The sequence below is a fragment of the Primulina tabacum genome, chromosome 4 (assembly GCF_025594145.1).
Source record: "Primulina tabacum isolate GXHZ01 chromosome 4, ASM2559414v2, whole genome shotgun sequence".
Lineage (NCBI taxonomy): Eukaryota > Viridiplantae > Streptophyta > Magnoliopsida > Lamiales > Gesneriaceae > Primulina > Primulina tabacum.
Window position 1 is genome coordinate 47,720,265 of NC_134553.1, and position 16,396 is coordinate 47,736,660.

Consider the following 16,396-nt stretch of genomic DNA (forward strand, 5'->3'; position numbering starts at 1 on the left):
ATGTTACCCGGTTGGTACTTTCGGCCGAGGAAGAAATAGTACCAGTACCCGAGGACTCCTGGATGACACCATTGATCAAATTCATTAAAAGTAAAGAACTGCTCGAGGATAAAGCCCGAGCTCAAAAGATCAAAAGACAAGCTCCCAGGTTTGTTCTCTTAAATAATGTCTTGTACAGTAGATCATTCCAGGGACCATTATTAAAATGCTTATCTGAGGGAGAAGTGGATTACGTCCTCCGAGAAATCCATGAAGGATGCTGCGCTGAGCACCTCGGAGGGATATCTCTGGCCCGGAAGACAATGCTTGCCGGGTTCTGGTGGCCAACTCTTAGCTAAGATTCTACCCGAGTGGTCCAGGCTTGTGAAGGGTGTCAACACCACTCAAACTTTCAACATAGCCCGGCCACTCTTATTAAGCCTGTTTGGGCATCTTGCCCCTTTGATCAGTGGGCATGGATATCGTGAGCCCCTTCCCAATTGCCCGGGCTCAGAAAAAATTCTTGCTAGTGGCTGTAGATTATTTCTCTAAGTGGGTGGAAGCTGAGCCCTTGGCCAAGATCACTGAGCAGGAAGTTTTAAAATTTTTATGGAAGAACATAGTATGACGGTTTGGAGTACCCAGAAGACTGATCTCAATTAATGGAAGACAGTTTCAGGGCAAAGAGATTACATCATGGTGCCGGAAAATGAAGATCACTCAGTCCTTCACCTCTGTTGTCTATCATCAAGCTAATGGCCAAACAGAAGTTGTGAATAGAATCATTGTACAAGCATTTAAAACTAGGCTGCAAGGTAAAGGAAAGGACTGGGTCGAAGAATTACCCAGTGTTCTCTGGGCATATAGAACCACTCCCCGGGCACCTACTCAAGAAACTCCTTTTAACTTGGTATATGGTTCTGAAGTAGTCCTTCCAGTGGAGATCGGTCAAACGTCTTCCCGGGTAGAATCTTACCCGGACGACAATGATCAAAGCCGGGCCATGGAGTTGGATTTGGTGGAAGAAAAAAGAGACCGAGCATTCATTCGAATGGAAGAATATCGGAGCCGGGTTATGAAATCATATAACAGGAAAGTCCGGATCCGAAACTTTCAAGTAGGGGATCTAGTCATGAAGAAAGTTAACCATGTCGAGGATGTTGGGAAGCTGGAAGCACGATGGGAAGGACCCTATAAGATCACCCGGAGGGTCAGTACGGGATCTTTTTATCTAGAAGATGCCCAGGGCCGTTTTCTCAAAAGACCTTGGAATGTATTTAATATGAAAAAGTATTATACTTAATATATGTAATTATTTGATGGAAGAAATAAATGAAAGATTTATTTTCTCACAGAAGAGTGTTATGTATGTCTCTTTTATCTTATCCCGGGAGGTACTCGGCCCCGGTTATTTAAATAAAAGCCAAGGGCACTACATCCTGGCTCGGGAAACCACACCTCGACTATTCCCAAGTCTCAGGACATGCTCTCCGGCCCAAGGCTCGGCAACTTGGTTCTTAAAAAGCCCAGTGCACTACACTTTGGCTCGGGGAACCACACCTCGACCATTCCCAAGTCCCGGGACATGCTCTCCAGCCCAGGGCTCCGCACCTTGGTTTTTAAAAAGCCCAGGGCATTACACCCTGGCTCGGGGAACCACACCTCGACCATTCCCAAGTCCCGGGACATGCTCCCCGGCCCAAGGCTCCGCACCTTGGTTCTTAAAAAGCCTAGGGCACTACACCCTGGCTCGGGGAACCACAACTCGACCATTCTCAAGTCCCGGGACATGCTCTCCGGCCCAAGGCTCCGCACCTTGGTTCTTAGAAAGCCCACGGCACTACACCCTGGCTCGGGAAATGGTCGAGGTGTGGTTACCGCCAGGAGCTTATTCGAGCCTTCGAAAAACTTACCGACAAGAGCTTATTCGAGCCTTCGAAAAGTTTGGCAGAGGGCCGGGAGTCTTCAAACAGGCCTCCTCGTCAAGAGTCAGGAGTTGTTTGAAAATCTTAAGCCCCCTTGCCGAGGATCCCTCCTCAAAAATGTTGACTCGGGGAGGTTGCTCGATGAGGAGGGGCTGTTGGTTGGATTGTTGACAAAGGGGGTGGTTGACCGAGTTGTCTGAGATGAACCTTGGTCCCCCTCCCGGTTATCCTCGACCAGGATCCGTTCCGGGCTTATGATAGCCTTTCGCTTCCTCTGGGTGAGAGGGACATGATCTTCAAAATCCTCCCGGGATTCATATCGGGTCGCCTCCTCCTCTCGTTGGGCCTCGACCCGAGTCAATTCTGCTTGTTAGGCCGCCTCCTCGGCCTGTTTTTTCTCAGCAGCGGCTTTCCGGGATGCCAGTTTTTTCTCCATGGCTGCCTTCTCGGCCGCCCATTTCTTGACAAAAACCTCCTGCATTTTCGAGTTATCTGCACAAAACATGAGAAAGTTCAATAACAATTGGTAAGTATTAACAAGTTTTGGAAACAATATTCAGATATTAAGAATTATCGGGTTGAGCGCCCGAGTCAGCAACCTCGTCAATCACTCGGTCAAGAGGGTCCTTAGCCCGAGCACTCAACCCGTAGGCAATCAAGTTCTCATTTGTAATAAAAACAGAGGAGGAGAATTTTTTGCCCTCCACCAAATCTTGGCTTCGGGTATAAAATTCCTCGAATTTGTAAGCCCTGGGAAGGGCAGGTTGTGGAGGAAGGGAAGGAAGAAACCCGGTCAAACAGAGAAGAGGACCCGGGAGTTGAATATAAAAGAATTGTCCTTTCCACCCCTTCTGGGAAGAAGGAATATCATCAAGGAATCGGGAGTCGAGACGGGCGATTAGGGAAAAGGCGTTGTCTCCAAGTCTACAAGAGAAAAAATAATGGAGGATAATGGGGTTGATGACAAGATTATTCATCCTAAAAAGAACAAAAACTGAAGCAATTATACGGAAGGAATTGAGGTGGAGTTGGTTGATGGACACACCAAAAAACTTGGCTACTGCGATATAGAAAGGGGGGATAGGAAACCGGAGACCATTTCTTACTTGGTCCCGGAAAAAAGTAGTATACCCGGTAGGAGGGTTATCAGCCCGATCAGAGGGGCCGGGTATAAGGATAGAAAAGTTCGAAAGGATAGAACCTAGAGCACGAAGTTCCTCGTCTGCCCCCGAGCGCAGAGTGCTACTCATTGAGGAGAACCAAGGAACCCCCGGGGCCTCGATAGAAGAAGGGTCAGAAGGCTGAGCTTTGCCCTTACCCTTGTCCTTTTTAAGGACCCGGGAGACGGGAAGTACCCAAGGAAGAAGGTTTTGAAGAAGAGGGTTTTGTTTGGTGAGCTGTGGGTTTTTTAGAAGCTTGGGAAGTAATGTGACGGCGAGGGGAAGAAGGGGAAGAATCGAAGCGCATCGCGACAGACTCGTCACTAGGCGAGCCTCGCGCATTTGCTCCGGAAGTAGATGAGGTAGAATTTGACATTTTTTGGGAAAAAGATAGAAAACTTACGATGTTTTGAAAAGAGAGATGGTGTTGGGACGGAGTGTGGCTGTTTCAATGATGGAGGATCACCGGAGATTGCAGGAGTTTTGCACGGAGGAGATGCGAGGAGAAAATTCGCAAGAGCTTCCGCAAGATTTTGAATTTGAAAGTGATTTTGAGAAAATATTAGGACTAATATATATAGGCGGTGGGGGGAGATCTCGGCTGTTGATCTAAATACACGTGGACGATCAAGATGCACCTCGTAAATTGTACCGAGCATGCGAAAGGACGTGCACATATATCAAGGTGTCAAACTTATCGGATTCTCGGAATACGGAACGTTTTTCGACGGGAATTTAATGCTAAAGAATGCGTCTTAATGACACCTCTTAGACTGCCCGAGAAAACTAAACGACAAAATATCCGATATTCATGGGGCCCCGACATTTTATCTTGAGCCCGGGTGGTATCAGACCCCGGTATCTCATCCCATCTATGGGATATTTGAAGCCCCGATGCTCTTACACATTCTTAATTATGTTCTTACAAAGTACGAGTATGATCGATCGGGGCAGCGAGCAAGACTCTAGCCCGACTATTTTAGGGATGGGTGGTGATACCCTTATAAGGATCCGGGTTGTCATTAACCCGGTTTATTACTTGGATAGTCCGAATCAAAGCCAATGTGCCGGGTACTCTCCTCAAATACCCGGGCACTACGCCTCTTCCCGGGAAATCATCATCACAACCCGGGCTCTCAAGACAATAACCGGGATCTCAAGTAAGCACCCGGGTACCCTACTATCCGGACCACCTCGAGAATTGCACCACACTTGAGTGTGATTGATACAGGCCGTCTAATCTGTCAGAACCACTTGGGCTTGGAGTGTCCTAGAAGTCATCAGAAGCTACAAGTATGGGCAGCTGATTTGCCATACTTAGTAGGTGGCACGAGAATCGAGATACCTACCCCAATTTTCTACTATAAATAGCAGGTATTAATGTCATTTATACTCGGGGAAAATCCTTTAACTCTCAAGCACTTACATATTTTCTCTTAAATATTGCTTGTGTTCATCTTCCACCTGCTGACTTTAGCATCGGAGTGGCTACGCCGGACACTCCTCCGGCGTCCATTCACGAGTTTCTTTCTTGTTTGCAGGTGTTGTCACTGCCATTATCTTTACTCAAATTCCTAAACACTAAAAATTATTGTTTTGATCCGTTGGAGCTCCTTATCCGACTCATCCATTTCAGCGAGATCACATAGAAAATGATGCTATAAATTTTTTAGATTCAGTAAACAAATAAGCATTAGAATTATTTATTAAAAAACTTTTCGACTGCCGAGCTGGGTCACGGAGGCGCTTGGTGGATCGTACGGCGGCCGTCAATGGGCAGGTGGCAGGTGGGACCCGTACACTTTATTCCTCCGGCCTGGCTTGGCAAATTGTAACAGCTGGGTACGTAGACGCATGATTGCAGGGGTTTTTGTGGTCACTTGTAAGCAAAAAACCCATACTATTTATTGCCCATTTAATTTCCTCTCCTAACTTTCTTTGAATATATTCCTACCTTGAGGCCCTCCCTCGCATCACCATCCCATCATCTTTTTCTTTTAATAATACATTATTCAGTTTACGTACGCTCCCCACTTCTCAGAGCGTCCCGTATTCCCTGTCCCCGGTATAATTCATGGCTACGGAGACAACTTCCGTTTATATCAGTATTTATTGCATGTATTTAAGTATTATGCATGAATTCGACGGCAAACGTCTTTTCAATGCTTACATGTTTGTACAAGGAAAGGGACGAATGAAAAATGTGTAATTAGAACTCGAAATCTCTTCTCATACACTCTCATTATAATCAATAATAATGGGCTAATTGCATCAACATTTTCTATAATAAAAAAATATTAATCTAAAAACCAAAAAAACATACATATAAAAGTAAGAGTAGGTCTCTTGTGAGACAGTCTCACGAATCTTTTGTCTGTGAGACGGGTACTCTTAGCATAAAAAATAATATTTTTTCGTGAATTACCCAAATAAGATATCCGTATCACAAAATACGATCCGTGAAACCCTCACACAATTTTTTGCTTAAAAATAATTGCAGTCGTGTTTTTAAAAATCAAACATAAAAGGATTAAATGTGTCATAATTTTTATAAAATAAGGGTGAAATATGTTGATTTTTAAAAAAATGGATAATATATCAGTAGTCTATTTATATTTTTTTTAAATATATTTTTATCTTTTTTTAGACTTTTCACAATTGGTGCAATCAACCCTCATAATGGTACATGTATTAAATTTTTTGATAAGTTAGACTTTAGACTTCAAATGAAAAGATTTATAGACAGAAAACAAAATTTGATACACAACAAGTGGATACAATCAGATCTGCTAAACAAACACGTTCAAATAAAATAATTGTTCTTTCATTTCGATCTTTAATGCCAGCGTGACGTTAAACTACTTTTTTATATTAAAAAAATTTACTATTAGAATTTATTTAAATAAGTATTAGATCTCCTTTCCCAAACTCACCAGTCAGTCGGTCACCGCGGGTTTTCAACTAATTCAGAGCGAAGCCGAACCATATACCCATTATGGGAATTCCTCCCGACGAGTAGGGATATAAAGGAACTAAATTGAGTTGAACAGTGTCATGTTCGAACTCGATCATTTAAAATATATATAGGCTCGAGCTTAGTTAAAGTTCGATTGGAGTTTTTATCATGAGATTCGAGCTCCGCTCGTTTTGAAGTAATTAATAACTCGTTTATCATGTTTAACGAGTTTGGATCAAACTCGGCTTGTTAAACATATAGTTGAGATCGAGTTTGAACTTGATTTGAGCTTGTTAAAGATATAATCGAGTTCGAGCATACTATAAATGTATCTATATAAACTAATTTCAAATTAATACAAAAAAATTAAATTCATTCGTAAATAACTAAAACAACAAGTCTAACAACTAGAAAAACTTAAATTGTTATTTTTATTTAGATTGGTTTTTGCGTTTATATCTTAATAATGAACATCTCTGATCTAATTCTTATTTTTATTAATGACAATTTAAAATATAATAAATAAATTGTTTAAGTTTGTTTTTAATATTTTAAATATTTTTATTGGATAAATTTAATTTTAATTACTAAAATAATCATTCATCATATAATATTCTATTTTTTTTTGTATATTTTAAATTGAATTGCTATTTTATTAATAAATAAATATTTCATAAGTATAATCTTAGCTGTTAAGTTTTTAATACATTAACAAGTTTCATTTAGATGATTTTATTTCACTGAAGTCTAAGATATCATTCATCATATATAGTTCTAATTTTTTTAGATGTTTTAATATGAATTTTTATTTCATTTTATTAGAAAATTTATTGATCAAATCATCGTTCATTAAACATATTAAACAAAGAAATATTATTATTTTATCGTACAAATTGTTTCCCATCTTCGTTCTGTTCTCATTCATTCCAATTATCACATAATAAATTTCATATATTTAAAAAAGAGTGGATTCATAATTCTAAGTTTGAATCATAATAAATTCGATATCATTAACTTAAAATATTTATTAATAACTACATATCAATTGTATATAAATTTTTTAATTAACCATAATAGTTTATCATCCTAGAATTTAGATTTTACTTTTTTTTAATAGATATTTATTTTACTCTATTCAAAGTATTATATTATAAGATATATCTTAGTTGTAGCAAATTTATCTATTTCAAATAATTTACTCTAAATGATTCCTAAATTATATTAAGATTTTGTTGGGCTAAGCATGCATTGAGTGAAAATAATATTGAGATTGATGACTTCCTGGAAGTTATCATACGTCAAGCTGTTGACGTTGTATCGTTTGATCTGATTCGCTAAATGAACCATAAAAAAGTGACATCAGATCTCAATAGTTTCATTGTGTGGGTGGTAGTCTTAAAATTTTAAATTATTATTTATTGGAGTTTAGATGTGATCTCTTAATATTTTTAGTTTATTATTTCAAAATTACAATTTAATCATTCACTATTTTTCACAATTATTATATGATTTTCATTTAAATATTATCTAATCAAATTACAAATATGTAATTATTTTAAATTGTAGAATGTCACATTATTAATTTTTACAATTATAATATTATTTTTATTTAAATATAAATCAAATCAATTATAAAAAAATATATTTGAGCGTGCAAAAACAGTAATATTAAATTATTTTGAAGTGTTGGAAAGTTAAATGGGATGTAATAATTACGGTAGGACGTATGAACGCAGAAAATATAATTTTTAAGAAGCTGGACAGATACATTAATATTGTTTGATTCGTATGTTTTGAAAATGGAAAAAAGAGCCACAATATGAATTCGAATGCATATCCAAATAATAATACGTTCAAAAGTTTGAAGATTGATTAAAACAATTCAGCTACAGATATACTTTTTAATTAATTAACGAGATTGTGCAATATATTTCAAATCTTATGCATGATACACCCATTTAATGCAAATTAGCTATTAAATTGATGGGATATCTATTGTTTCTCTGTGGAATAGGTCTATTGTAAGACGGTCTCACGAATATTTATCTGTGAGACATGTCAACCCTACCGATATATATTCACAATAAAAAGTAATACTCTCAGCATAATAAGTAATATTTTTTCATGGATGACCCAAATAAGAGATCTGTCTTACAAAATACGATTCGTGAGACCGTCTCACACATATAACCATATATAAGTTATTTTCGTTGTCTAATTTGATTTTCCTAGCTCTGTCCTACATATAACCATATATAAGTTAAGTATATCCTGTATGGATTTCAATATATTTGGATTAAAGAATTTGAAAACCATGTATTTAAACGTATTTATATTCATTAGATAACTTACACAAAAGAAATTCAAATCAATCTCACTTTTTTTTACAATAAAATGATTTAAAATCAATCGTGATTAGTATAATTATAGTGTAAATAAGTAAAGATAGATTTGAGTTTCATCTTCTTAACTTATTAATTAATCATGAAAATAAAATCGAAATCGTGAGTTTCAAATGACTTCATCCAAATACAAAATAACTTGATGTAATAAACTAAATCTGAATTTCAAAATCAATTTAAGTAATTTTAATAATAATTATGATGAAAATCAGTTCACTTCCGTTATTATTTCCGAACTAGTTTATAAAATATTATCATTCCAACACTATTGGAATGTATACCAAATTCGTCCAATTTTTATTGTATTTTAAATAATAAATTTCTAAAAGTCATTTAACTCGATATTTCATTCCTTCGCCTCAGTTTTCTATAAAATCATGCAAATATTTTTCATGTGAAAATTGAATAATTTAACTCGATATTTTTCTTAAAGGTAATTTAGAATACGTTATGTGTTATTTTTTAAAACAATTTATTTATAATTGATTCAAAATTAATTAATTAATTGAAATATAAACTCACAGTATTTTAACAATCGATTTAATTGAAATTATTTATTGCCACGTATACATTTAAGAGTATGTTTCTTATGAAACGGTCTCACGAATATTTATCTGTGAGACGGGTCAACCCTACCGATATTCACAATAAATAAAAATTAATACTCTTAGGATAAAAAGTAATATTTTTTCATAGATGACCCAAATAAGAGATCCGTCTCGCAAAATACGACCCGTGAAACCGTCTCGGACAAGTTTTTACCTAAATTTAAATACTTTTGGAAATGCATGCAAAATTTATCCGAGAGCATTAATTGCTCAAATTATTTGGAAGAAAGAAAATTTAATTACACACAGAAAATAAAAGACGGGACAGCAAAAAGAAAATGTCATTAGGCGGTCCCTTCTAAATTTAAAACCGAATATTGACATATTTCTGGCTGACGCATGCATGATGCTAATAAAAAAAATAATATAATGTCATTTTCATATGACAAATGAAAAAAGCTAACAGAATTGAAAATTTGTCATTTTGTTAATTTTCGAGGTAATGGCCAATTTGGTCTTCAATGTGGTAATTCTTGATTCAGTTATTTTTCTTTTTAGTGGCCTAAAATAGTTTATTTTGTTTCAGACATTAAACTTGTTTTATTCAAAATTCACATTTTATTCATGATCTTATTTTTATTTACATTTTTTCAAATAATTTTTTTCTTATTATTATATTTTTTTCTAGCTCATCGTGTTTCTTTAGATTAAATTAAAACTCTTACCTTTTGACAAGAATGTTGTCGGGTTGTATTATGAAGTTTTATAAACTGTTCATTATAGCTTAACCACATAGTAGCAACCGATGGTTCTTCTCATAGATTCCTTCAACAATACATAGTACGACCTTATTTCGTTTTTTACATCAAGGCGTAGAGTAACATATTTAATTTCTAAATAAATTTAACAAGAGATGAAAAATGCTTTGTATTTTTATTCAGACATAATATTTATTATTATAATAGTAACTCCTGTAAAGAAGAAGACAGTTTGTTTAGATACTTATCGTAGCTTGAAACACAATACACATAAACTGAAATATTAAAAAAATTTATTCTGAAGAAAATTGAACAGAATGGTTGATATCTCCAACTTCCTTCTGTCTTGATATGTATAGAGGTTCTTGGTGAATTTGATATCTGAACTTCATACTTGGTCGATAACTTTACATTATTTCTTGTCAATTGTTGTGAATTATTGTGGACAACTACTTGTGAGGTGACCTATTTTTTCTTTTGTCTGCCACTTTGGGTAGAGGTTGAGTGGTCCTATCTGCTTATATACTTGAAGAGAATAAATTATATTTTCGTTAGTATCAACTTTAGATCTACCCTTGACAGTTTGAGGTATAAGGTTGATATTCTTTTATTCAATTCTTGAGGTATTGGGTGACTTGATGACTCGGGATAAGAATCAGGAGCCTTGCCTTTTGCTTGGGTCAGCTCATCCGAAAATGATCCATATTTAGCACTTGTGTCAGGGGTAATTGAATCCATATCTCCAAATTTAAATCCATGTACTCGAAAAATTTCCTTTTCCAAGCCAATGGTTTCTTGATAGCTTTGAGTATAAGCTTTTGTAATATATATCATAATTGTATGTAAGCATATAAACATCATGTTATTTTATAGAAGATTATGCTATTATCAATTTGTTGTAGCATGCCCACTATTTCTGCATTTATGACAAACTTGTTAAACTCGTTTTTAAGCATTTCAAGATGTTCTATCAAATGTTTCTGTATTTTCACGATGATATCAATATCACAGTTGTCCATCTCTTCTTATAAAATCTACAATAATATTTTCGTGAGATTTAATGATAATAATATCAAAAATATACTTTGTCATAAAGCTGCCTTATTTGGTCTATCATCAATTATATCTTTAAGAAAACTTTAACTTGTGTATTATCAACTAATATAAATTTCTTAGCAAGTAAGAAAAATGACTATTTTTAAAGTTTTGTTTATTGCATTAAATTATTTTTCGTTGATGTATCACTTTATGACTTCTGCATCTGAGAATAATTCATTGCAGTATCTGCACGATTGTTAACTTCTTGTGTGAGTTTCGTTAGAACCGTTGTCCACCAATGGTCATATTATTTGTGTATAATATCAGATCATCTTCATATTTAGGAATAATCATCTTGAAAGTTTCTTTCAAATTTCTTTTAGTTGGCTAAGTCATCAGGTATATTCTTTTGTCTATACAAATCTTGCATTTTTTTTAGTAATTGACTGGAAATCTTTTTGTGTTTTAATAGATTCTTAGTAAACATTCCAGCAAAATTAACAACTTTTAAGAAACTTTGAATTTTTCTTTTGTCTTCAAATTTATTTTGAAAATTCTGCACATTTTTCACAACGTGTTCTTGCAAAATTATTTATGACTCTTTCATTTCTACTTCAAGAAATTCAATATTCCTTACAACGATGATTGCCTCCTTTTCAGATAATACAAGTCTTTCATGTTTATAAACTATAGAAAATATTTCTAAATTTTGACATGCTCATAATATTTTTAGATGCAATAAAAATATCATCAATATAGAAAAACATAAAATCAAGATAATCTTTAAATATATCATCATTTTTTTTAAATATCTGAGGTGCATTAACCAATTTCATTGACAATACTTCTAAAATATAATGACTTCGTTATTTGGAGAAAGCTGTAAATTTCTTACTATATTCCTCCATTCGGATTTGATATAATCCAGAAATACAATCAAACTTAGAGAACATTTTATTGTTGCGTATACAATTGATTAAATAATATCTTATATGTATAAAATACTAATCAAATTATAGGATTTTATTAATTTATTGGTAAATAGCAGTCAAGGTTTAATATTCCTATTGTAAAAAAAAATTCTTTATAAATTACATCTCTTATGGTGGGAGATTTTGATATGTTATTATTTGGAATATTGTTTCTCCAAATCTTCTGAAATAATTCATTTTTTGGTCTAGAAGTTTTCCTTCATCATCACTTTTGCGGTGAAATTGGATCGATATATTTCTATTAAGTGCTTATCTTAGTCTCTGGATCATATTTTTGTGATCATAAAGTGTTGTAAACACTGGTATTCTTATCTCATTCTCTTGTGTGTAGCTTTTGAACTTTTATAAGAAATTATTTCTTAAGAAAATGTCTGATTTTATATAATGAAAATAAATCGGTGGCGTTTTTATCTTATATCAAGGTTGTTAGGTGCAATAATTGTCCATGTTTGGTAGAGCGATCGAATCATGATGCTTGAGCTGCTGTGCGGTTTAAAAGATTTGAGTTGCGCCATTACTACTAGCTATAGCTTTTGGTAAAGCGGTAAGCACTCGATCCTACAATTGGTATCAGAGCCAAGGTCACGGGTTTGATTCCCATTTATTGCAAGGAGTGCAATTATTGGGAGAGAGATTGTTGGGTGCAATAATTGTCTCTGCTTGGTAGAGCGATCGAATCGTGGTACTTGAGCTGCTGTGCGGTTTAAAAGATTTGAGTTGCATCATTATTACTAACCATAACTTTTGATAAAGCGGTAACCACTCGGTCCTACAAAGGTGTTTGTCCTGGACTCCGATTAAGATATTTGCTTTCTTAATCCCTTTATATAAGATTAAGAAATCTCGTTCAACTATTTAAGGTAATTCTTATTTCACTTATTTGGGAAAAACTAATTTTTTGGCTTTAAAAATTCCAGGTCCTTAATCAATGTAAGTAGAAAATATTCTATTTTATATTGCTCATATAACATATCGACTAGAATATATATTGAGCAATGGACTTGTGGCCATTGTATTATCCACGCTATGTCTTCCACTCTGAATTCTATTCCGCTCTCAAGTTGTTTTCAAGATTTATGTTCCCCGATAAACTCTAATTGATAACAATTTGGTTAGGTTATTATCCTAAAATTCCTTTAATGAATCTTCAAGTCACCGATGTTTATTATCCTTCAGTAGCTTCCTATTATAGATTGTTCAAAATATTATACGATGTTGCAAATGAATGATTAATTTGACTTGTAAGATAAAATACTATTTTAATTTAGCTTCATCTTTCTGAGCATCTAAAATTTTCTACTGTTCGAAAAGTTTTTTGATATCGGTTGAGTTTTTCGGACATGTGTTATTTCCCACATATGACTTATGCTTCTATCTCCTTGGAAAGATAATATTTTTTTTTAGTCTAAGATTTTAATTTCTTAGTTGAATTGGTTTATCTTGGATCTAGATATCTGTTTTCTGTATTAAAGAGAACTTGATTTTTTAAAGATAAATTGTCTGAGCAATTTTTCAAATTTTTAATTGCTCAAATTTTTGTGGTATTTCAATAAACACATTTATGATAAATAATTTTGAATTACTTGTATTATACATATAATATGAAGCATGATATTTATAGAATATGATCTATTATCTTTTTCCATCAACATTTTTTCCTTGAAATTTTGATGTAACATCAAGCTCGACTGAAATATCGATTTACCAAGTTTTAGAAAAATCTTGGATAAATAACTCATACAATTTTTCTGGAGCAAAAATTTCTTGAGATAGTACCTAGTATTGATTTTGAATATTTTCCATTTGTTTCAAATATCTCAATATTTAGTCAATATATTATTTATCTGAAAGTAGCTTTTGTAATGACATTGCCTGCTATATTGTGAATTAATGACATGGTTTGCACTACTTCTAGCTTGAGCTTCTGCAATTACTCTTTTACTTCTTCAAAAAGAATTAGTTGGATCTCCACACGTTTCTGGTAAGTTCCTTTGGGATTACAATTTTCCTTCTTGAAACCTTATAGATTAAATAATGTTTTTTGTTTCTTAGGCCAATATTACCCAATAACTTTTCTAATTGTACTATAGAGAATCTTTAATATCTGTGTAGGCTAGGATTTTCTCATAATCTTTTGGCCCATGTTGTGAGATACAATTGTCTAACTGAAGAAACCATAAAAATCTTCATGTGTTTTGTGTCGAAAAACTTTTTGTTCAGTCAGACTCTAAATTTGTCTCTCCATCAGATCTTTCTTGACTCGAGACTTCTTCATCTTCATATAGTATCATTTGGAGGAATATTCTCAAACTGATATACTTGAACTAAGTCTTGGTAATAAACCACTTCTTAAATATTCGGAGTTGGCTTGATGCGAATAATTCAAATTTTCTCGTTTTATTGACAATTTGTGAGATGTGTCATTTTGATCCACATGTCTAACAATTGATGTATTTAAAACTTTCATTAGATGTGTTATTAGCTCTTCCGAAAGTTTTTCTAATTAGTGTTCGTCTGGTACTTTGAGATGAATATGAGACTTGAGATGAAATCCTGCTTCTTTATTATCTATTTCTTTGTTCAGATTTGTAAGATCCGGCCTTCTGTCTGGACTATTTTTTTTTTTGTTTCCAATAACTTGTTCCGATTTTTCTACTTTTGGCATAAGGACGAGATTTGAATCTCTATCCATTTTATCTGTATAGTTTGCTTCCAATTATCATTGGAAGATAATTTTCCTTATAATATAAAGAATTATATTTGTTAATATCTCTTAATCTCTTGTAGTTCTTCTGTAATAATGTTAGATGACATCATTCTGCCAAATTTTTACTATGGAAAGAGGTTCATATGGTTAGAATATCTGGATTATCAGGACTATATTCCCTTATTAGCATTTCTCTCAATATTTTGGTGAAGAATATCTTTAATTTTTTCAACTTTTGAATTTCATCTATATTTTGTGAGTAATATAATATATTATCTACTAGATATATGTCATGCAATTCAAGTCTATATCGAGTTTGAGTGTATTTATTCTTTTTTCATATATCTTCACCGTTGAAATTGTCAAACCCTTTGACTTGTGCTTTGAATAGGTAGCGGTTATTTCGACTATTTCACTAAAAGATTCTCTTGATAAGATCGACTATTTTAGTTTCTAGTGTAGTCATGTTCCAAAATATCTTGACTGATCTCATAAGATTTATTTATAAAATTTTAATTAATATTTTTTTTTTGAAATCAAGAATTCCAGCCTTGATTCTCACATGAGTCCAGTTGATAAAATGTTATGACAATTGAGCTCCGACCACTTTGGAAACATAAACTTAGAAATAAGAATCATATTTCTCCTATTTTTTTTGGAAAATTTTATTATATGTATATAGTTAATTTAAATAATAATATCATTGAAATATGACATCTAACTGCGCATTCCAATGTTTTCTTTTGCATCATTGATTAGAATAGTTGGCTAGAATTTAGATATTCGAATTTTCAGACAGTTCTTATATTTATTGATCACCTCACGTGGGAGGTATGTACATAGGCAACACATGTTGAAGGAGCTGAACTACACTCATTAAATTGGACAAGTTCACAATTTTTTTTATATAGAAAATGGATAATATAAAAAAAAATTCTCTTTCATATCCCATTTAAATATCATATATATAAAATTAATACTTCGTTAAGCATTTCAAGTCCAACAACTTTTACCATACACCTAAAAATATTATCACCTATAAATCTTCTATAATACTTTAATTAAAAATTTAAAAACAAAAAAAAAACTTATATTTTGACACACGTGTAAAAAGTATTATACACATTATAATCACTTCTTAATTTCAACTTCGTAGACCCCAATATTTTAGGACAAAAACTTGTGTGAGACGGTTTCACAGGTCGTATTTTATGAGACAGATATCTTGTTTGGGTCATCCATGAAAAAATATTACTTTCTATGCTAAGAGTATTACTTTTTATCGTGAATACTTGTAGGATTGACCCGTCTCACAGATAAAGATCCATGAAACCGTCTCACAGGAGACCTAATCATATTTTAGATTCTCTCCAACTATAGTATGACACATACAATTATACATATATACACACATTTCATATGAATAATTGATATCATAAAATCAGACTAGTAAAAATCTCAATTTTTATTTATAGTATTTATTTTTTTGGAAAAAGATCGATCTATATTATATATATTTAAAATTAAATTAAATAATATAAAATGATTAAATTATTATTACTGTGACGAAGTGCATTCAAGGGTGCTTAAGACAAAACTGTAGATTGCACGTTCCACGCGCACATTAGGATAGAAATTGTTGGGGCAAAGTTGTACACTCGAAGGGAGTGGGGTCTGTCTGACACAAAACTGTGCATGTACGAAAATATAAGTGGTAGAGTAAACGAGTGATAGTTTTAGTAATATTGTAGTATAATTATTTTGTTATTAAATTTATTAAATTTATGTTGAAATTTTTATAAATAAAAATTTTTGTATTATAAAATCGATATACAAATATGATTTTACGTATAATATCACTCAATAATTTTTATTATAAATTATTTTTTGCGTTATAATTCTAAATCTATTTGACTATAATAGTCGAGGGA